Below are 23353 nucleotides of genomic sequence, written 5' to 3' on the forward strand. Positions count from 1 at the left end.
GCCACTTGAGTGGCTGTGAATGGAAAGTGAGGGAAAGAAGAAGTGGGGAACGAGAGAAAGAAGAAAAATGAGGGCTACTTCCTAATCAGAAAGAAAAGGGAATGAGTGACCAACTAGAAGAAAGAGCTAATGAGATGCCCAATCGGGAGGAGAAAAGAGAAGGCCAAGTATGGAAGGAGAGAATAGGGGATTAGGGACCCTTTCTCTTTGACCTATTTTAGACCCATGACCCGACCGTAGACTAGGTGGCTCCAATCCAAATTTCGGTGCTCCTCTGGCAATTTTTAGGCGAAATTCATCGAGCTTTCACTTGGGAACTTGTTCACGACCTCTCATTTCCCATTTCCACCAAAAACCAGAGTCATTTGAGGTTCCAATTCGTGGAAAAGGAACTGGGAATCTGACGGGTACACGGTGGCGAATCCACCATTCCTGCAACGATTTCCTTCGATTACCACCACCATTAGCCTTCCCTTGGACTCAGGAACAAGACCCAATCGGTGGTTAGGACGGCGAAGTTTCAGAATTGAAAAATCGAAGCACACCCTTTATAGGGTTTCCGGCGGTTCGAAGACGGTTCTAGGTGCCAATCATTCGTGATGCGTCGATATTTGTGCTAGGGAGTTGTAGCGCGGACCTTAGGTGAGTGGGTCTTTTCCTTTTTATAGTGTGTGTGTATATATATATATATATATATATATATATATATATGTATGATTGATAGTTTCCACAAATGCTTTTGAATTGATTCATGCACTTCATGCCATGATTAAATTATGTTATGAGAAATGTTGCACTGTTGTGAAATACCAAGATGATCCTACGGGATGCGCAAGTAAGTTCAGGTAAGTTTATTATGTTGATTGGAATTATTGCATCATTATGGCATGCTTATACTCATATAGTTCGCTCATCATTGCTGCACCCCGGTGTTAGTACTCCCACCCCGGGCCAGAGCTAGTCTTCACGTGATTGTTCACCTCCCGCACCCCGCGCTCACCTTGGATCCAAGTTAGGTGCTAGCCTGTTGTACGGGGCGCATTAGGCGACTACAACTCGTAGGTGACCCGTGCATAACGCTAACCTTCAAGTGATCGTAGCACTAGAGCGTATATTATTGCACCTAGCCTGTCGTGCAGGTCACATTAGGTGACTCCGACTCGTGTGCTAACATAGATTGATGAGCCATAATGCAGTCGTACAGGTCACATTAGGTGACTCCAACTTGCATAATAGTAGTTGTTGTTAAGCTTATGATTATATTCATATTGCCATTGAGATATTCTGCTGTGTCATATTTCTGGATTTATTGACAGCATGCATTGATTTCATACTTATACGTAGTGTTTGTACCATACTTGACCAATCCCGAAACTACTGAGCACCGGTCAACGTTATACCGTCAAGGACCCAGAAGAGTTTCCCTCCAACCAGGAGGCTAATCACAGCGCGACACGTGTTGATATCAGAAGCCAATCATAGCGCGACACGTGTCAACATCAGAAGCCAATCACAACACGACACGTGTCAATGTCAGAATAAAACTAGAAACTCTCTTCTATAAATAGAGATCATTCTCTCACAATATCTCCTAATGTCATTTGTACTAAATCATTCACTAGTACTCACTAAAGGAGAGCTTGAACCTATGTACTTGTGTAAACCCTTCATAATTAATGAGAACTCCTCTACTCCGTGGACGTAGCCAATCTGGGTGAACCACATACATCTTGTGTTTGCTTCTTAGTCCCTATCCATTTACGTACTTATCCACACTAGTGACCGGAGCAATCTAGCAAAGGTCACAAACTTAACATTTTCTGTTGTACCAAAGACCTCCGGTTTTGTGCATCAACATTTAGCGCCGTCTGTGGGAAGCGATAGAAAAGTTGTGTCGGTTCTCTTTCATTTTTTCACATCCACTGTGAATCTGCAAAATCACAAAAACCCAAAAACAGAAAAGATCCAAATCAAAAACACTCCTCAGATCTCTCTGTCTTCTCTCTCTGCAGACAGCCTCCACTACCATTATTTTTCTCAAATCTTTCTCTATCTAGAGATCTCATCAATAATCCACTGGAAATGGAGACTCGCCCCACCGACTCAGCTCCATCACGCTAACCATCTCCAAGCCGGAGAAAGCCTGACACCTCTTCTCTCTTCTTACAACTCGGCCATTCGACTTACCTCTACAAGCTCGCCTTCCGATGAAACTGTTCCTAGAATCGCCTCCCCTATTCCTATACCTTTGCTCCATCCGCGGCTCGCCTCTCTGCTTATTAGACCGGCTTTTGTTCGCGCCATCTCCAGCTTCCATAGTAGCTTTCGTCGAGTTCATTGATCATCGTAGTGCCGGAGGTTCTGCTTGGGGAAGTGGAAATGGGTCATTTCCGATTTCTGATTCGGGCTTCCGGCGAAAAGAGATTGATTGTGAATTTTGAAAGTGTGAATGAAAAGCGCAGAAAGCAATTGGACATACTTGTCCGGAGCCAGAGGCATGAGACCGAGGTGAAGGAAATTCACAAGGATAAAATGGCTCCAAGACAGCAACCACACAACCTAGAGCATGATCAGGCTGTTGCCACTCTCATAGATCCCATGGCGCTGGATGATCAATCACCGCTTGTTGAGGTAGAAGATGAACCTGTTGTATAACCCAAGCCCCAGACGGCGGAGGAGGGAGATTACATGGCTTGCTTCTGGGCGCTGGATCACAAGCCCCAGACGACGTTGACCATTGAATTCGATTGGAAAACCGGCGTCGCCGCTGAAGACTGGTCCAATGTCGCTAAGAAAGGCACCATTGACGGAATGGAATTAGAGCTTAAGAAGTTGCTCGATACGGTTACGTCCATTCACGAGGAAATGTCCTATCTCTATGGAAGGTAAGCAACGATTCTCCGTCCTTCGAAAGTTCGAATATTTAAGAAGCTTTGGAGAGGGCATCCCGTTGTACCTCACGCAGGACCCCTCACCCATATGCTCATGCCGTACCTCATACAGGACACTCCCTTCTATTCAACCTTCAGTTAGTCTTCTGATAAAACATCAATCTCTTCTCTAACTCTCAAGCTAGTCTCAACCTTGCAGATTCATCTGTAAACCCATGCCGACTTAGCTCATTTTTTTAGCTACCCACGCATACCAGATAGCATGCGAGAACAGAAACCTCTCTTCACCCTTTTCTTTTGCAGCCTTCCAGCAGTCAAAGTTATGTTGAATGGACTGAAAGAAATTTGTTCTCCACCTTTAGGGAGCAATTAGCATCTGGCGCAACAGCTCTTGAACCAAGAGTGCAGGTGGATAACAAGTTGTGGACTCGTGGACCACGGAGCGCTAGGAAAAGAAAATGGAGGCTTTCCTCACATGCCATCCCACTACAAGGTTCTAGCAGCAATCAAACAGAAAGCAAAAACAAAAACAAAAGCAGAAAAGAGAAAGCAAAAGAGAAAACAAAAAAGAAAGCAAAAGCAAGGAATAAACACCCCATCCAAATGATGTGATTTACTTTTGTTATTTCTGAATGATGTAATTTATTTTATCTTTTGGAGACATCTGTAAAAACCCCATCAGAGGGTAAAAAAAAAAAAACAGCAAAGCCCAAAATAAATGGGTTGGCTTGTCGTGGAGAGCGAAGGCCCATAAACCCAAAATAGCACCAATTAGGTCATCAAAAGTACGCCCAGTACTCCACAATTATTCGGCAACCCGCCGATATTACCACCAACCAAGTGACCGAAAGTACGCCCAGTAGTCCACAATTATTCGGCAACCTGCCGCTATTACCACCAACCAAGTGATGAAATGTATAACCTGTACTCTCCTTCATGCCACCAACCAGGTGATCAAAAGTACGCCTAATACTCCAAATTATACATGAGCATTACTCATGTCATTCATACATAAACATTCATGAGCATCACTCATGACAATCATACATAAACATTCATGACCATCATTCATGTCAACATTCATGAGCATCACTCATGTTAACATTCATGAGCATCATTCATGACAACATCCATAAGCATCACTCATGTCAATCAACATAAACATTCATGAGCATCACTCATGTCAAACAGCTTCAAAAGCTTCATTTACAGAGCTCTAGCTTCAAAAGCTTCATTTACAAAAGCTCTATCTTCAAAAGCTTCATTTACAGAGCTCTAGCTTCAAAAGCTTCGTTTACAAAAAGCTCTAGCTTCAAAAGCTTCATTTACAGAGCTTTAGCTTCAAAAGCTTCATTTACAAAAGCTCCAACTTCGAAAGCTTCATTTACAGAGCTCTAGCTTCAAAGCTTCACTTGCAAAAGCTTCACCCACAAAGCTTCAGTGCAGGGTATACAAATACCGCCTCCGAACAACCGCCACTTCGGCCCATACATGGATTCAATTTGAAGTCTCCAGCCAACAAACTCTATTGACCGAAAACTTGGGGGACTACATTATATACCATATATTGGGCCTCAACTGGGCCTCATGAAAAATACTTGGGGGACTTAGCCCATTATTTATGTATTAAGGAGCGAGCCCTTATTCTATAAAAGGGACTCCCTTACTTTCATTAGAGAGCACCCATTATTCATGTACTGAGGAGCGAACCCTTATTTTATAAAAGGGACTCTCACACCACCATTAGAGAGCATCGCCGCCTACTGAGCAACCGCCTCGCCGCGAGCATTGACTTAGCTCATTACTGAGGCAAAAATAAAAGACTTCGTATGGAAGAACATCCTTTGCAAATTCGGCATTCCCAATGCGATAGTCACTGACAACGAGCGACAGTTCGACAACAATAAGTTCAGGATGTTATGCTCTAAGTTCAACATCAATTTATGTTTTGCCTCCCCAGCTCATCCCCAGTCTAATGGACAAGTTGAAGCCATCAACAAAATAATCAAGCGAACTTTGAAAACTAGCTTGGACAAGGCTAAAGGTTGTTGACCAGAATTTGTACCTCAAATTCTTTGGTCATACCGCACTTCGTATCGGACATCAACAGGAGAAACCCCATTCTCACTTACCTTTGGTACAGAGGTAGTTGTCCCAGTTGAGCTTGAGCAAGCAACGTTCCGAGTCCAAAACTATGTGCAAAGCGAAAATGACAAACAACTTACACTCAACTTAGATCTAGTCAAGGAACACAGAAACCAGGCTCACTTGAGGAATGTTGCCTACAAGCAGCGCATCTCCAACTACTATGACTCAAGGGTCAAACCTCGTTCTTTCAAAGTGGGGGACTGGGTATTGAAGAAAAGATTACTCTGCGACAGAGTCCCGAGTGAATGAACACTTAGGCCAAACTGGGATGGACCATTTGAAGTTGTTGGCATCAGTCGCCCTGGCTCCTACAAGCTTAGAAGCTCTGATGGCAAGACCCTTGGCCATCCATGGAACGCTGATCACTTGAAGTACTATTACAAGTAAACTCACATTGTACAAGTGTTAAGCTTTAGCCGTTCGGCATCCTATGTAACGAAGACTATTTGCCATGAATTCAATAAAAAGGTGATTTAGACAACTTGATCCTAATCCTCTTACATTCCTAACAATGAAACACTCGGGTTCAAAGAATCAACATGAATGCTTCCAACATGAAACAAAGTCTAAATATATGTCAACAAGACTATACAAATAAATGAACAGCTTTACAGTATATTCGTTCAATCATACATTCCAACACATTCATACATAAGCCAACTGTGCTTTGAAAGGGTTCAACATATTTTGTGTCATTCGACACTTGCTACAATGTGCCTAGACACCTTGCCCTTATTCTCACTAACCAGGTGATGAAATGTGAATAAGAAACTCATCTTCATGCCACCAACCAGGTGATGAAATGTACAACCTGTACTCTCCTTCATGCCACCAACCAGGTGATGAAATGTACAACCCATACTCTAATATCATTTGGCAACTTGCCACTCATGACACCAACCAGGTGAAGAAAGAACTCATCTTCATGCCACCAACCAGGTGATGAAATGTACAACCCGTACTCTCCTTCATGCCACCAACCAGGTGATGAAATGTACAACCCATACTCTAATATCATTTGGCAACTTGCCACTCATGCCACCAACCAGGTGAAGAAAGAACTCATCTTCATGCCACCAACCAGGTGATGAAATGTACAACCTGTACTCTCTTTTATGTCACCAACCAGGTGATGAAATGTACAACCCATGCTTTAATATCATTTGGCAACTTGCCATTCATGCCACCAACCAGGGGAAGAAGGAACTCACCATCGTACCACCAACCAAGTGATGAAAGCAACTCACCATTCATTCCACCTACCAGAAGACGAGTGGTACAACTTGTACATGTGAACTCCTAGCATTCACAAATAATCAAAAACCCTCAAGCTTGACAACTCAACTAGGGGAGCACTTATGCCCAACAAGAGTTATAGTCACCAACAAAGTCTTATTGCAAGCCAACAGCAACTTCAGTGCATGGCATACGAAGATCAAGCTATTCAGCTATCTTGCATCTGCTTCAAACATTTCCTCTCTGTAACAATGCAAACACTACAACTCATAGAAACCTTCACACATTCTTGATCAAGACAGTGTGAAGCAAAACCAATTTATGGTGCCAACAAGAGCTTCATCAATGGAGGGCAACCACAATTCACAAAAGCTTCACACACTCTTGATCAAGACAGTGTGAAGCAAAACCAATTTATGGTGCCAACAAGAGCTTCATCAAAGGTGTTCAACCACAATTCTCAAAAGCTTCACACACTCTTGATCAAGATAGTGTGAAGCAAAACCAATTTATGGTGCCAACAAGAGCTTCATCAATAGAAGGCAACCACAGTTCTTAAAAGCTTCACACACTGATGTGATGAAAGTTAAGCACTCAAATTAAACCCTCTTGTTGTCAAATTGTAGTAATAATGCAAGTAGGGATCGTTCTAAACCGGGGATTAGGAGGGCTTGCTAAAACCTTTAAACTAACTCAAAAACATAAAAACAAAGTTAAAAACGTTTGAATAGACTTAAAGAACTCAAAACAGGTTCACAAGACTCAAAATAACTTAAAGACACTCAAAACTGCCTAAAAACACAAACTAGGCAGTTTCTGACTCTAACATAACTTTGGACGAAATTTGGGTTTTGACTTGACTCAAAACACTTTAAAACACAAACAAAACAGATTTTAAACACTTTGAAACAAGAAAGTAAAAGGGGGATTTTAGTTTTGATGAATTTGAAACAAACAAACAAGTTATAAAACTAGGCAGATTGTAAAACGAATTTAAGAAATAAGATGATGGATGGATTAGTTAGAGGTCCGTTCTTCACACATGATACACTTGTATATGAATTGATTTCCAGTTGCTTTTCAATAAACTATGATGCTCAACACCCCAGATTAACCGTGATGCACAAATTAACCCTCAGATTTTCCTTTACTCATTGAATTGGATGAATGCGACAACCCAAATCATTCTCTAAAAGTCCCCTATATGAATGCATAATAGAGATACAATCATAGATCATTACGTTCAATGAAAATCATAAGTGTTGACGAGGCAATTATAACTATGAATGCATGATACAATTGCCAAGAATTCAATTAACGCGATTGTGATAAACAACCTTCACTACTCATGAATATAAACTTGTAACGATTAGGTGAAGCTCATTTATATTCTAGCATCTAATTCATGCATGAAAACTAAGTATGCATCCTTAATAAACATACAAGAATCAGTTATGAATAAAATAGATAATTGAATTGCAATCACAACTTATCAAATCACAATTGGAAGAAATCAATTCAAATCTCAAGCATGTTCATGGCTTCAAACTTCCCCCTAACTAAATAGGGGTTTAGCCACTCATAATTGCAACAAAATTAGAAAATAACAAAGTAGACATTGAAAGCAAGAACGAAGTACACCTAAAACGCTCCAGAGTTCCAAGCTTGAAACGCCAAGGACCTTTGTTTTCACCACCTTGTTGTAGCACAAGTGTCTAGGATGTGTATGGATATATGGATGGAATGGATTTGCACGGCTAAGAGATGAAAGTGTATGGATTGGTGAGATGTAGTATGGCTAGATGAATGGATGGAGGTCACTACAAGGAAATTGTGTTTGTGAATTAAGCTCTTTTGATGGATCAAGATTGTTCTTAGGAAATTGTGTTTGTGAATTAAGCTCTTTTGATGGATCAAGTGCCTTTACTTTCTCACTTTATTAGCCAAATCTGCTTAGCCCTTTTCTGAACCTTTCAGTGTTACAATTCCCATAACTTCTTCTAGAAAAATGATATTAACAATCCGTAAATTGCTCCAGAAAATAGACATCCGTAGCTTTCCAAGAATATAAGGCTCATTCTCTCATTCATTCTGAGCTGTTCGTAACATGCTTCCAAAGTCAGCTAATCTGCACAGGCAGTTTTGACGAATTTGTTACTTAATAACTCACTTGTGCTACTTTTCTTTTCTTTGCTTGATAAATCACACAAAACACAAAAACATAGTAAATAGCTCAAAAATATAAGGAACTAACTGAGAAAAGACTAAGTGAATTTTATGTAAAATATATATAAATATGAGCTTATCACACACTCTTGATCAAAACAGTGTGAAGCAAAACCAATTTATGGTGCAAACAAGAGCTTCATCAAAGGAATTCAACCATAATTCTCAAAAGCTTCACACACTCTTGATCAAGACAGTGTGAAGCAAAACCAATTTATGGTGCCAACAAGAGCTTCATCAATGGAGGGCAACCACAATTCTCAAAAGCTTCACACACTCTTGATCAAGACAGTGTGAAGCAAAACCAATTTATGGTGCCAACAAAAGCTTCATCAAATGAGTTCAACCACAATTCTCAAAAGCTTCACACACTCTTGATCAAGACAGTGTGAAGCAAAATCAATTTATGGTGTCAACAAAAGCTTCATCAATGGAGGGCAACTACAATCTTCAAACCTTCGAAGCAAATTCAAGACTGTTCGAAACAAATTCAATTTATATGGTTCATCCAAACCTTCAACTACTACAAGGTGTGGCTTGCATCATAATCTCTTGCTCAACAGTGTGGAAGCAAAATTTGTATATGTTGTCTCTCCCACATTTTCAAATTTCTAGTTTCCCAAAAAAAAAAAAGAAGAAAAAAAAGGGAAATTCAACAAAGCTTCAACTCCAAAGCTTCACCTACAAAAGCTTCAACACAAAAGATTCACCCACAAAAGTTTCAACACAAAAGCTTCACCAATAAAAGCTTCACCAATAAAAGCTTCATCAATGGAGAACAACTACAAATTCTCAAAAGCTTCACACTATCTTGATCAAGATAGTGTGAAGCAAAATCAATTCATGGTGCCCAACAAAGCTTGACCTACAAAAGTTTGGCCCACAAAAGCTTGGCCCATAAAAGCTTGACCTACAAAAGCTTGGCCCATAAAAGCTTGGCCCATAAAAGCTTGACCCACAAAAGCTTCACCCACAAAAGCTTGACCCACAAAAGCTTCACCTACAAAAGCTTTACACTATCTTGATCAAGATAGTGTGAAGCAAAATCAATTCATGGTGCCCAACAAAGCTTGACCCACAAAAGCTTGACCCACAAAAGCTTGACCCATAAAAGTTTGACCCACAAAAGCTTGACCTACAAAAGCTTGACCCACAAAAGCTTCACCTACAAAAGCTTGACCCACAAAAGCTTCACCCACAAAAGCTTCACCTACAAAACTTCAACATAAAAGCTTCACCTACAAAAGTTTCACCTACAAAAGCTTCACACTATCTTGATCAAGATAGTGTGAAGCAAAATCAATTCATGGTGCCCAACAAAGCTTCAACCTCAAAGCTTCACCTACAAAGCTTTAAAATATATATATATATATATATATATTTTTCGGAAATTCGAAAATTCAAAAATTCAGAAATTCAAAAATTCGAAAATTCGAAAAAACAAATAAAAAAATTTTAAAAAAAATTCGAAAAAAAAAATTGCCTAGGCCTCATCTTCTTTGGGCCTAACAACTTTCATAACAAATATATATGAAGGAGTTTTGGGCTACCGCTTAGAAAGGAAATGCCTCATTCGTCAACTCCCTTGACCGAAGACTTGGGGGACTCCTACCATATGCTACTGCACCTTGATACTCGGAAGTCTCACGACCACTCAGTGACTTGGATTTTTCAAGTCTCCAAACGAGAAGTTTTCCTCACTCAGGAAATTAAGGAAGCACTACCTCAACCTACATGCTTCACTCACAAAGCTTCAACATACAAGCTTCAACAAAAGGAAAAATTCAAAGAACTTAGTGAAGAAGGCCTTGGTGTATTTAACACAATACGTTGAAATGAAGCAAAGCTTGTTTATTGATATCTCCGATAAGTTATAAATATGTACATATACATGAATCAAAATAAACAAACAAGAGGGAGCCTTCACAAAGGTTGCTCAGGAGAAGTCTCAGCAATCGGCAGAGCCCCAGAAAGAGGAGGCACCAAAGGGTGATTATTCGGAGCCTCAGTACTAGGCGGAACCCCAGAAGGAGGAAGCACCGAAGGTTGATCATTTGGAGCTTCATTACGCGGTACAGCCCTAGAAGACGAAGGCAATAAATGCCTTTGGAACAAACCCACAAACCTCTGATGATCAAGTAAAATCTGACCATCAGATTCCTGCAGCTGGTCGAGCTTCCTCTTCATGTTTGTAGCATAGTCATATGCGAGCCTGTGCAACTGTTTATTCTCATGCTTGAGCCCTCTGATCTCCTGTTTGAGACTTATCACTTCAGCCGCCAATGATTCAACTTGGCGGGTTCGAGCAAATAGGCGTTGGGCCATATTAGACACAGAACCTGCACACTAAAAGGTTTTTACGTTGAGGGGTTACAATGTTATCAGAAAGGTTTTTATAAAACTTTATTTTCAGGCCCATTCACCCTTATTTTTCACCCCTCCAGGTTTTAGCAGCTGGACTATCTTATCGACGAGGATTCTTGGCGAATTTCAGTATAGGTGGCTACCTCTGAGGGTATAATCCTTATCCACACTACTGTATTATACTAATGCTCTGACATCACGTGTGAAATTGGTTAATTTCCACTCACAGCGCACTCTTGTATTTAGGCACTTTTAGGTTTAAATTTATTCACATTTTCCATATCACTACACTTTATGGCTTCGTCACCTTCCAGGTGTCGGCCAGCACAGCTCGATTCGGAGTCCAAGTGGACATTTCGGGTTAAGATATGTCAATGAGAATCTAACATTTGGTTAAAAAAATGAGCTTGTCTAAAGGAGGTTAATTTAGTTCAAAATGGGTGAAAATGGTTTCTAGAGAGTTTTCTTTTGTTTTCGATTAATTCACAGAGTTTGGGCAAATAATGACAGTAGAGGGAGCTTTCGATCAATACTTTGCGTTCTAGGTGTTGTTTTCCTTTCAATTTCTCTTTTTATTAGATAAATTGTGGCGTTTAAAAGGGTGAATTAACATGATTAGATTACGACTTCCTCACATATTAGACCATAAGAGAGAGAGTAGGGTTGCTATATTCAAGCTCTTTTTTTTTTTTTTTTTTTTGAATTGGATTTCATTTTTTTGTGATAGGTTGATCATCATACATCATTCGTGAGAAGTGAGATGGTGAGTTTCTCAATACAGTTCAAATTTTTGTGCAAATAATGTTTGTAAAAAATGTGTTTTTCTTTAGTTTATTGTAGATTCTTATTATTTTATTTAGTTCACCATTCATGCTTTTAAAGATAAGAAGTGCAATGCTCTCTCAAATGTTAGTTTTGGGAGGCAAAGTTTTGAGCTTTCTGCATTAAATGTCCTATTTTTGGGACAAAATTTGGTGTTTTAAGATATCATGAACAAATTGTTGCTGGTTGGGTTTTGTGCTGTTGTGAATTTACTTGAGATCCTCACTTAATTGGTATTCTTCCCGTTAAAGATGCTGCTGAGGCAGCAACAATGGACTCTGTGTTGTCTCAAGGTGATTTCTGCTTATTTCTCCATTTGTTACGGATTAGTAGATGCCTATGATTAAGTGAAAGTGAAATCTAGAGGTTTTTTGTTGTTATTGTTGGAATTTGCCTAATTTTAGGAATGGGAAGTGATTCTGGTGAACGAAGCTCTATAGTTCAGGTTTGTACTTCTAATTCTCATAGGCTAGATGGATGGAGAAAATCAGCAGGAACTTATTCAGTGTCATACAAGGTATACTTGAATCAAAATCTATTTTGTTATGAATTGGAAAGTGTTTATGTTTTATGGGCCACAACTTAACTTACAGATAACGCAGTGGTCCATTTAATCATGTCATGTGTTGTGACTGTTTTTATTTCAATCAGTTTAACTGCCCCTTTAACATGCTCAGTTGAATGTATATAAAAGCCAAGCTGCTTATCTTATCAACTTCATTCACTCATGTGTCCCTTTGTTCATTTATGACAGTGGGTTACCGCTGCAACGCGCGGGCTTATTATCTAGTTACTAGTCCAAAGTAGGGAAGAAATTGCACTATTCATCTTGCCTATGAAAGTGAACTTTGATTTCGAGTTAATAACAATTGTGCCATTGTGTGTGTGTGGGCTGTGCTTAACCCGGGTTGGGCTTTTTTTTTTTTGGGTTGACACAACCTATTGAAAAGGTTCAAGCCGTAAAAGGTCAAATGTCGTTTTTGCCTTCTTTACATTCCAAATCCAACGGACAGATTGGAAAATGACATGGGTCTTTTGGTCATTCACGATTGGGGGGGGGCGTGTCTGGTTAAGATGAGATTATGGGAGTGGGTGAGGATTGTAGTAGTGTTGCAGAAGGTGAGAGGGGAAATTGAGGGGGGTTGTCACTGACCTGATTGAGTGAGGGATTTGGTGAGGATGAGTGGGCTTTCCATTGATTCGATTGAGTGAGGGAGGGGGAGAGAGAGGGCAGAGAGAAGATGGCGGAATTTAAGGAACAAGGCCATGCTTGCAGAGACTCAACCATTGCCTTCAGCTCAATCTCTCTCGCATAAAAGACGTTCTCTCTCTCCCTCCCTTTTTTTTGGTGATATTTTTTTTTTTGGGATTTTTGAGAAATTCGGTGCTGAAAAGAAATGATCTTGATCTTAGGTTTGTCTATCTGAGCATTACCCATTTGTTCAATTTGTGAAATGTTTTCTGGGTTCCTTTTTTTTATATTTTTTAAATTTGCTTGGAAAAATTTGTTTTTGGTGCAAATTTGCAGGTCCGGCCAACAAATCCCTTCTCTAAATTCATCTTATTTGGTCTCTTGGTAAACTGTTTTTATCTGGGTTTTACAGTTATAGTTGCAGCCACCAAGTTCCTACCATAACACAGACCAAGTTGTAGCCACAACTCCAACAAAAGGCTTTCACGGTATGATTCTCTGTTTACTGGATGAATCACTAGATTTTGGTTGGTGAATTGTGATATAAATGTTTAAAATGTATTTGGGTTGTCGTTTTTTGGATTTTATGTGATTTAGGATATTAGATGTTATTTTAGGGGATATCTGCCTTTGAATGCAAAAAATTTGCAACCTTTTCGTTAGGTTGTTGATAGGATTTTTACTACTCATGTGAACGGGCTTAAATCTCCTATTTTACTTGCAAGAATCACAAGGTTATTGTAGTATAAACGGATCTCGCAAGGTCGTCTCCACAGGAATTATTAAATAATTCGAACTAATCAGATTCCATTTAATTATTGTAAAGTAGAAATTGAAGTGATTGATTTTACAACCTAATTAAAATAAAAACGAAATTAATGAATTAAAATAAACAATCTGCAATATTAGGACTAGAGAGAAGAAAACAGTTCCGAGAAAATCAAATTAAGAAAGCACTAGGGTTCCACCATCACCTAGCAATCCTATGAATTTTTACCCATTACTTATGATCTATACATGCTACTTTGAAGGTTAGATTTTCCTAATTCATATTCTACTTGGAACCTCCAACATAGAACGTATATCTAACATGCAACCCGTTCGGATCAAATCTGAACATGAAAGACTCATTATGCTTTATGAAAATCCTTTGAAAAACCATGCAATCCTTAAGACGTGATATTCATCCTAAGTGAAATTACAATTATTAATCACAAGAAGCCAGCGTCAATTTCAGGGAACCTTCCGACCAAAATTGCATCAAATTACTTTTCTAAAGATCCTAATGGTGATCAGGCATTAAGACAATTAGATAGTTTTTATCTCGGTGATTAACAATTCAAAGTATGCATGCAATCAATCATAAGCAATTAGATAAAAATCACATATTCATGCTAAGGCTCAAGGCTTCGCCCTAGCAATAGAAATTAGTTCCGCATATTCATAATTGAAATCATAGAAATATCTATTAAGAAAAGGATTGAAAACACCTTCAAGTAGAAAATCTTCAAAACCCTAGCACTTCTCTCTGTCTCCAATATTGCATAAAATAAAGCGTAATCTAAAACTGTAGACGGCCAAGCAATATATTTGCTAAGCCACCACACAAACCCTAGCCAACTAAAATTAATAAAAACCCTAAATAAAAATAGTAAAATTCGTCTAAAATCTGAACAGCCACGTTTTGGCCCATAAGCTGCTCCAAAACTGGCCCAATACAGCTAGATTTAATGTTTGGAATATTCTGAACACTTTTCCAGAAGGCCACGAACCCATCCGAGGTTATCTTGGGCTCCAAAAACGTCATTTAAGCCCAAAAACGTCATTTTCCAGCACTGCGCACTGCTTCTTTATTTCATCGCCAGAAAATAACCGCTTGGTGGAAAAATCCCAAATTTTAATACGATCAAGCTAAGTGACTCACGAACGTCCTCCAACTGGAATTACTCCAAAATTCGTCCATTTGGTCTTGTTTTGCTCCAGAGCAAGTCGAAAGTCCTATATTGAAAATACAATTCAAAGTATCAAAATTCTTCCAATATATTAACCAAAATATACTAAGATTAGGGTAAAATATATAATATAAAATCTACTCATCAGTTGTCATATATTTTGATTTGTTTCTGGGCTAATTATCACCCATTTTCTATTCTTAAATTTAGAATTGTTATCTATTACCATTGTTGCTGCCTGCCACTTGAGTTTTTCACATACCAATGGCACAAAATTGTAATTTTAAATTCTAGGTTATGGGGAAGCATTAGTATTTGGAGGCACAAATTCTTTTCTTACATTTCTTTCAAATGTTCTCCAATTTGTAGACATTAACCTTTCCATTCATAATTTGTTTCTGCCATCACAATTTTAATAACCTTGCTCTACTTCAGTGACTCAAGTTTGGTATTGTTAATGTTAGTGTGAGTCTACATACGGAATTCACTGCGCATACTTACATTGAGTTTTCTATTTTCTTGGTTATGTGGTTCTGTTTTTGGTACATTCAGCTTTTATGTTAGGAGCTTTCAACAGTTTAGACCAGGAACTTAAACTAAGGGCTAAAAGTTTTAATATTTATCTCTTACCAATCTAGGGAGGAAATAATTGATAGAAATAGGATTCAACGGAATATTTTGACTAGGTCATTTCATTCATTATAGATATATCAAAATGGATTTCTTTTCCTTTTTATATTTCTATTTATATCCATTTTAGGTTTATTTGGTATTTCATCATCTCATAAAAAAATATAGAGAAAATTTTGGTCACTTTGGCTTAGAGGAAAACTATCTGGTGTTACTTGGTTAAAAAAACCTACAGCCATTAGCAACTTTGGGTGAAATGGTAGTAACAATGGATAGGATTTTTAATTCTAAATTAACTGCCTCAGGCAATGAATTGATCAGAACTGCTACAAGATAATATGAAGTTTGACATCTCTTATTAACTCAACATGCGTAATTGTAGTCAACCTTGCAATAATTTTCAAGCATTCTTGGGGTGGGCATTATTAGTTTTTATTTTATGCTAGTTATTAGTATTTGATTAATTGGTTTTATTATTATTTCAATTTATAATTAGTTACTTTGGAATTATTATGAATTTTCTTTTTATTTGTTTTTATATTTGGTTAGATTAAGTTAAAAAAAAAAAAGGAGCCATGAAGCTTTTGCCGTGAGAAAACCTTAGGCATGAAAGCAAAGAAACTTTATTGCTTCAGATTGAAGTTCATCCAATCTTTCTTGAGAGAGGAGAGTTGCAAAGCTTGGGAGCAATCTATAGTCTAGAAAGCCGGAGGTGGAGCCTAGCTTCAAAGAGTTTGAAGGCCTAGGTTTTGGTGGTGTTGGCATTTGTATTCTTCAGATGGAGATGAGAAAAAGGAAAACTTCAGAAAGGCAGAGGGTTGAACTCCGCCTTTGGGTTGGAAACAATTATCAGAAAGTTAGAGAAAATGAAGGTTCAGAGAGAAGAAGAGGATTTTTAGTTTGAAGGGATGAAGTTGTTTCACTGTTTAAGGTATTATATTCATTATTTTGATTCAACGAATCTTATTTTAATTATGTTCTTCTTATTTATGTTGGAAGATGTTGATTTTTAGTCGATGTGGTTTTGTTCTATTTTATGAAATTTGGTGTTCGAGTTTAGACTTGGATGAAGTGCTAGAGCTCCTGACTAAAGAAAATTAGCAAGGCTTGTTGAAAATGAGGTAGGGGAAATTCTCGGGGAACCCTTATACATATATATTACTTGGCTTCTTATAAATAGTTGTGTGATTTATGTTAATTGGTGCAATTGCGTGACTACTTGATAACATGATTCAAATGCTTATGAGTTTGCTTTTGGTTGATATTTCTTGAAGAATATTGTGAATTTGAAATGTCATTAAATATTGTTTCATAATTATCATATCATGAACAATAACTGTGTCAGACATTGTGGAATCATTGGGAAAGTATAAGCGGAATTGAATAATTGTGATCATTACATGATCATTTGTTGGAGTCCCAAATTGGAAAAATATGAGATTTATGGAAATATGAAACTAAAAGTAGTTGAGTCCACTTTCGGGGCATTAAGATTGTTATGATCCCACATCGACTACACTTATGGGGGTGTAGGTGTTCTTAAGTCCTTGGGGTCCTCCCACCTATTGGACTAGTCTTTTGGGTTGGGCTCTTTCCTTGGGCTTGAGTACCTAACATTGGTATCAGAGCCTAGGTTTCCGACGCTGCGGAGGAGGCGACCTGGAAAGGGCTACCTTAACGGGATGACCAAAGGGTGCGCCGCCGTTAAGAGTGAAAGCCACCAGAGTAAGGGCAGCCGTGGGCGTCGGCTGTCGAAGGGTGGTGTAATGTTATGATCCCACATCGACTACACTTATGGGGGTGTAGGGGTTCTTAAGTCCTTGGGGTCCTCCCACCTATTGGACTAGTCTTTTGGGTTGGGCTCTTCCCTTGGGCTTGAGTACCTAACATTGGTATCAGAACCTAGGTTCCCGACGCTGCGGAGGGGGCAACCTGGAAAGGGCTACCTTAACAGGACAACCAAAGGATGCGCAGCCGTTAAGAGTGAAAGCCACTAGAGTAAGGGCCGTCATGGGCTTCGGCTTCCGAAGGGTGGTGTAATGTTATGATCCCACATCGATTACACTTATGGGGGTGTAGGAGTTCTTAAGTCATTGGGGTCCTCCCACCTATTGGACTAGTCTATTGGGTTGGGCTCTCCCCTTGGGCTTGAGTACCTAACAAAGATATATGTTCAGCCCAAAGTGCACGAATTAAGGGAGTGAAGTCCTTTTAGTTAGAGTATGATAAAATGATCTACTCGTGTTCCGGGTTTGCAAGTGAGAGTTTAAGAAGATGACTAATGTAAAGATATGGAATTATTTGTTAATTGGGTTAACAAAAGTAGGATGAAGAGGAAACATTACATTCATGCATCATCATTGTTTTCATTGTGTTAAATGGATGGCTATTGCCCTATTGAGCTAGTAGGTCACCCCTTATGAATTATTTGACGGGTGTTGAACCAGAAACTTGAAAGGTAGTCGACTTTCACTGGAAGTCTAAAAGATCTTTAGAATGTTAATTAGAGTGTGTGTTTTGAGTATTTTCTATGAAACCTTATTATGTAAATTAAAGTTTTTAATTTATGCAAGAAGTTTTGTTTGAATAAGGAACAAGAATTCCACACTAGAGTTGGTTGCCTTATGTATTTGAAACGAAGGTTGTACTGTAAAGAAAATCTTTGTAACGTTTGTTGTTGTTAGTTGCTCTGGAGTTATTCATTTATTTGTTTTAATCCGTCACATCTTAATTATGGAAGTAGTCTTATTCTATTGTTGAGATGTGATTCACACCTTAATTCAAGACTTGACCATAAACTTCAAATTGGGGTGTGACAAAATGGTATCAAAGCACTAGGTTGACATTAATAAGTTAAGTTCAATAGGTTAAGAGATCATATGACATAATAGTTCATTGGAATAATAAGAATTTTATTATTCTTCTTAAACTAATTCATCTATTATGTTTTGGATGCTAATCCTTACATGATGTGGAGAAATTGTTGGAAATGTGCCCTAAAACCAATCATGTGATGATACTTTACGGACATTTCACATGTTAAACTAATCTAGTTTAATATAAAGGGCAAAGAGTATTGTTTGAGCCGTCTCATATAAATGTTATAAGCTTAAACGATAAAGTCCAAGGAATATGTGATTGGGAGAATGCAATCTAATGAAGTTAGATTCATGAGACCATTCTTTCGTAGACACATCCTAAATGTTCCTGATCATAGGATTGCCAATTGATCATTGACAGTCCGTCAAGATCGGTACGTGCTATGTCTTCTCTCAGGGAGAGTGACTAGTCTCGAGTCATTGGTGTGTGTGACATCAAGACAAGTACGTAGGTGCTCAGTAGAGAATGAGTTCACTGAACGCGATCAACGAAGAGTTCTCATACTCATGTCACATGAGAACTCATGGTTGGGATAATGCAAAGTAGTCCTTTGACCTGAGTCATCACAGTTGTCTTGTGGTTAAGTCTTTGATCTTTGATTATGTCAAACGTCATTCCATTGGAGTGTCCACGGCATCGTTGGGGTTAAGCCACTTAGCCATGGAGGCAAGTGAATGCGCAACAAGGGATCTCTAACCTTCAAACTGTTTGAGGGAGAATACTCTATGATATGATTTAGAATCTCTGGCCAGAGTATGAATGAGATTTAGAAAAGTCGTTCTAAATCACATTCAAGGTAATTATATAAGCACACGAATCACATTGGATAGTAGACATGAATAAATAAACTATCAAACCAAACAATGTGGTCAAGAGTATTGTATTAGAGAAAGACCGTATTGCATTTGTAATCCCAAACTGAATAGGTTTTCTCTACCTCTTCTGATTAGCTTGGGTAACCATGATATGCTGCAAGGTGTCACTCATGGTTTGTGGAAGCCCTAAACGTGTGTAATCACTAAAGGGAGAATTGAAAGTAAGTTTCAATTCACAATCGATATAAAATGGTTTTAATCGTCCACTGCCTCGCTAAAAGGAACCTAATGGATCGTACACCGTGTAAGGTGGAGATTGAAGAAATAATGGAGATGAGTAAGAATGATTAAATGGTTTAATCATTTATTTATGGCAAAGATTAATTAATATGTTAATTAATCAAACGAATAAGTTCGTTAAAGACCTCGGGATAGTTTTGGACATTAAGGCCCAATGGGCTTCGAACGTCAAGCCCATTGACTTAAGTTGTATGACAACTTAATGAATAATGATTCACAAAGGCCTAATTAGCCCAAAAATACCCTAGGGCCGGCCATGATGCTTAGGGTAGTGAACTTGGACTTATTTACAAGTTTGCCACTTAAATGAATAAAGGTATAAATATGACTTTATAGCCAAAATTCATTAAGGGTTTGTTTTGGAGAAAATTGGAGAGAACATGTCTCTCCATTTCTCTCTAAAGAGGCCGGCCACCTTGGGGGTGCATCTTGCAATCCCACTACTCCAAGGTCACTCATTTCTTCTCCAATCTCTCTTTTGTGCTTTATCAAATGTTTTAATGTGATAGAAATTGTGTAAGGTGATGGAAATGGTGATAGGTGTGTAAGAAGTACTTCTCTTACACACACATCACTTGCATGACTTTAAGTCACATACCACTTGCATGAATTTATGTCACAAATTCCACTTGCAAGGCTTTATGAAATTGTTGAAAAAATTTCCAAATTTTTGTGGACTTATCTCCACTCCCTTTCCCTCTCTAAAAACCGGCCCTCCCTCAATGGGAGTACTTTTGGGGCATTTTATGCAATTACATAAAGTTTTGATACTTTTGTGTATTTGCACTTTGGCCCAAAAGTTTACGTTTTTACGTTTAGGTCCAAAAACGCTAAAGGACAAATTGTTTTGCTCCTTTAATGAAGTTTTTGCATTGATTAAATTTTGGGTTCTATTGTAATTACATGAAGTAGTGGACTTTTGTGTCTTTACAAAGTGACCCCAAAAGTTTTGCAATATAGCCCAAAAGTTGAGGTTAATTGCTTTATGGCCCAAATTAGGTAGAGAACAAAATTGTTTTATCTCTTTAAATGAGAATTGGATTTTCATTTTGTTTAGCTCCATTTAAATCAATTTTATGGATACAAAAACCAAATGAAAATGTTGCATTCAATTTAATTAGTTAAACTGTTAATTAATTAAAGGGTGATTATGAACCTAAGCCTAATATAATTGAGCTATGTGATAGGCCGTTTTAAATTTGTTTGAACCATGGGAATGTGTAGATTAGATTTTGGTTGTAATTTGATTTGATCAAATGTTGTAAAAGGGCTTAAACTCTTCTTTACTTTAAAGTAATTTATTTTATGCAAATGTTGTAATGAGCATAAGCTCACCTTTACTTTGAAGTACTTCTTTCTTGTTTTATTTGATATGCATGAAAATGAAGTAGTTGGGTCCAACGCCCCTAAGACAACACGCCTTAATGTGATTAAACGCGTAACTAAAATCAATCTCCATCCCTAGACCGATATTCAACACAAGGCTCGTGTTGAATCTAAACCAAGGTTCATAATCATCATAAGGCCCTAAGGCAACTATATAGTCCATCAAATGAATGCAAAGGTTATGTTAGTAGTATCATATACTCTTGCTTTAAAAACCGTTTTAAAAGCATAGTGGGAGTATTATATACAACTAAAACAATCATATGGACCAATAGTTGTAATAGGACCAAAATTGTTTTAATAGAGATTAAAATGTATGTTTATGTGTGATGAGACCTAAAACCTTCAACCAAACCCTTATTAAGTTGATAAGCGTGAGAGTGCTTTGAACACTCTTTCGTGGCCTTCCACCGTGGTAGGCTTCAATCGTTTGTGACTCATACACCGTATTCGTCCAGTTCTGGGGTTGCAAAGTATGTGCTTACATTCAGGAGAAGCCTATACACATATGATGAAGTGAAAGGTAGGCAACGAGTGTGGTCAATATGATATTTTTCTGAGGCCATTCTTGAACCCCTACTTGAACTAGCATGGTGGGAATGACTTAACTAAGTGCAATGGTGCCAATATGATATTCTTCTGAGGCATCATTCTCTAGAGGCCAAACTAGATGGGTACTTGCAAGAGGTTGTTGCAAATGAGTAAGCGTACTCTCTCATTATTATTAACGCTAGCCAATATGATTTTCTTCTGAGGTGGGCTTGGTAATAGTGAGCCTCCCATACCCTACTAGGAGTTTCATCCAAAACTCTCGAATTCCAATGAGGGATATGGAATTTGCCAAAAATAGTGGGTGGTGCTATTTGATTTAAAGACCCGAATCAAATGGCTTAAAATCAATCAATTTATATTCGTTATGTATTTGTTTACCAATATATTTGCAAACGCTATCCAAAACTTGACAAATAAAAACCGAATGTTTTAGTTTCCGGACTTGGTACCACAATCCCAAAGAATGTCTTAAAAGGATTGCATATGTATCTAAGTAGTCTCATCCTCACAATCTTCCTAATGATAATGTATCATTGGAAGAACATGTTAGAAAAGTCTATCATGAAGAGGACAACACAAACAACCAATGCTTATTCCTTCGTTATATGAACAAAGGAACTTACGAAGATTAGCATAAAGAAAATGACACTTTTAGTGTTATTAGTTCTTCACTTACAAATCGTTGTATGAAGAAATAATGAGTTGCTTTGAACAACCCTTAGTCAATGCAAACACTTAGTGCTTGTTTCTTTGTTATATGAACAAAGAACTTGAGAAGAAAGCACAAAGGCATGGACACTTTACGTGTCATGATTCTTCACTTACAAATTGTTGTAGGAAGAAATGAGAGTTGCCTTGTACAACTCTTGAAAGTTTGTAATTATGTTTAGAACATAATGGTTGGTTGACAAAAATAGTCCATCAACATGGACTTATGATGATTTTGAATCATTGAGTGTTGAAGTGTTAAAACACTTCTAGAGACGGGAACTAGGCAAGGACTTCACCTTTGTGTCCCTATCCTAATCGTTCACTAAGTTTATTGTAAACTATATAGTGAACAATAACCACATGCTCTCCAAAATGTTTAATGTGTATAACACAATTGAAATAAGTTTCAAGAGAGATAGTGGGAGTTTAGGGACCATGACTATTGTAGTCAAAGGAGAAGTCAAATGAAGAAGATTAAAATTAACTCCTAGGGAACAAACTTTCTTTATGAAAGGATGGACATTGGAAGGGGTATTTGCAAGAAATGTCTTGCAAGTGTCAAGAACACACCTTTCGAAGATGTTGTAAATTGTTCTTGAATAGTTCAAAACAGTTGGTTCTTCTACTTGAATGCTTGATTCCGTATTAGTAACTATGTTTTACAATCGTTGTAAAAGTGTGACTAATAAGAAGTAGAAGATTAATGAGAGAAGAGAAAGTACTTCACATTCGAAACGTGAATCAAATGTAGATCTCTGCGAAAGCAGATGGTACTTACTTCCTCATATGAACTACCAAAGAAATTGGAAAAACATAGATTGTCTTTATATTCCAAATTTTAAGGAACTAAATTCCGTCACTATGTGAAATGGATAAATGTTTTGTTTGACAAAACAATGTTCTTTATTAATCAATGATTGGATTATGGTAATCTAATTAATTATCTCTATAGTAGAGATAATATGGTAGTGTTAACTGTTCAGAAAATAATGATGCTTAAAACCCAAAAGGTTGCAAGGTAGTGACTAATCCCAACTAAAGTTGTGATACCTCTAAAACATAAATTACGAGTTGGTCATAGATGGACGCTTTGGATCGTTAGATCCGGATCCAATACCTTCTTGTTAACATTGTATAGAGGCGAAATGTTCGAATCTTTATTCTTTTGGAAAGAAGAAAGAATCACAAAGTTGTTGAGGTTAATTCACTTAGATGTTAGTGGCACTTGTCCACAAACATAATACTACT

At 38.0% G+C, this 23353-nt stretch overlaps 1 long non-coding RNA gene across 2 annotated transcripts; it reads left to right on the plus strand.

Moving 5' to 3' along the window:
- The first annotated feature begins 12788 nt into the window (after positions 1–12788).
- On the plus strand, positions 12789–16520 carry LOC103435435 (uncharacterized). Of its 2 annotated transcripts, none has more exons than XR_529420.4 (3): positions 12789–13100; positions 13216–13367; positions 16011–16520. It is a non-coding gene; the product is annotated as an uncharacterized lncRNA (long non-coding RNA). The 2 variants fall into 2 exon arrangements; XR_011574744.1 differs by having other exon boundaries at positions 13292–13367.
- Positions 16521–23353: the final 6833 nt, after the last annotated feature.

The sequence above is a fragment of the Malus domestica genome, chromosome 13, assembly GCF_042453785.1.
Source record: "Malus domestica chromosome 13, GDT2T_hap1".
NCBI lineage: Eukaryota > Viridiplantae > Streptophyta > Magnoliopsida > Rosales > Rosaceae > Malus > Malus domestica.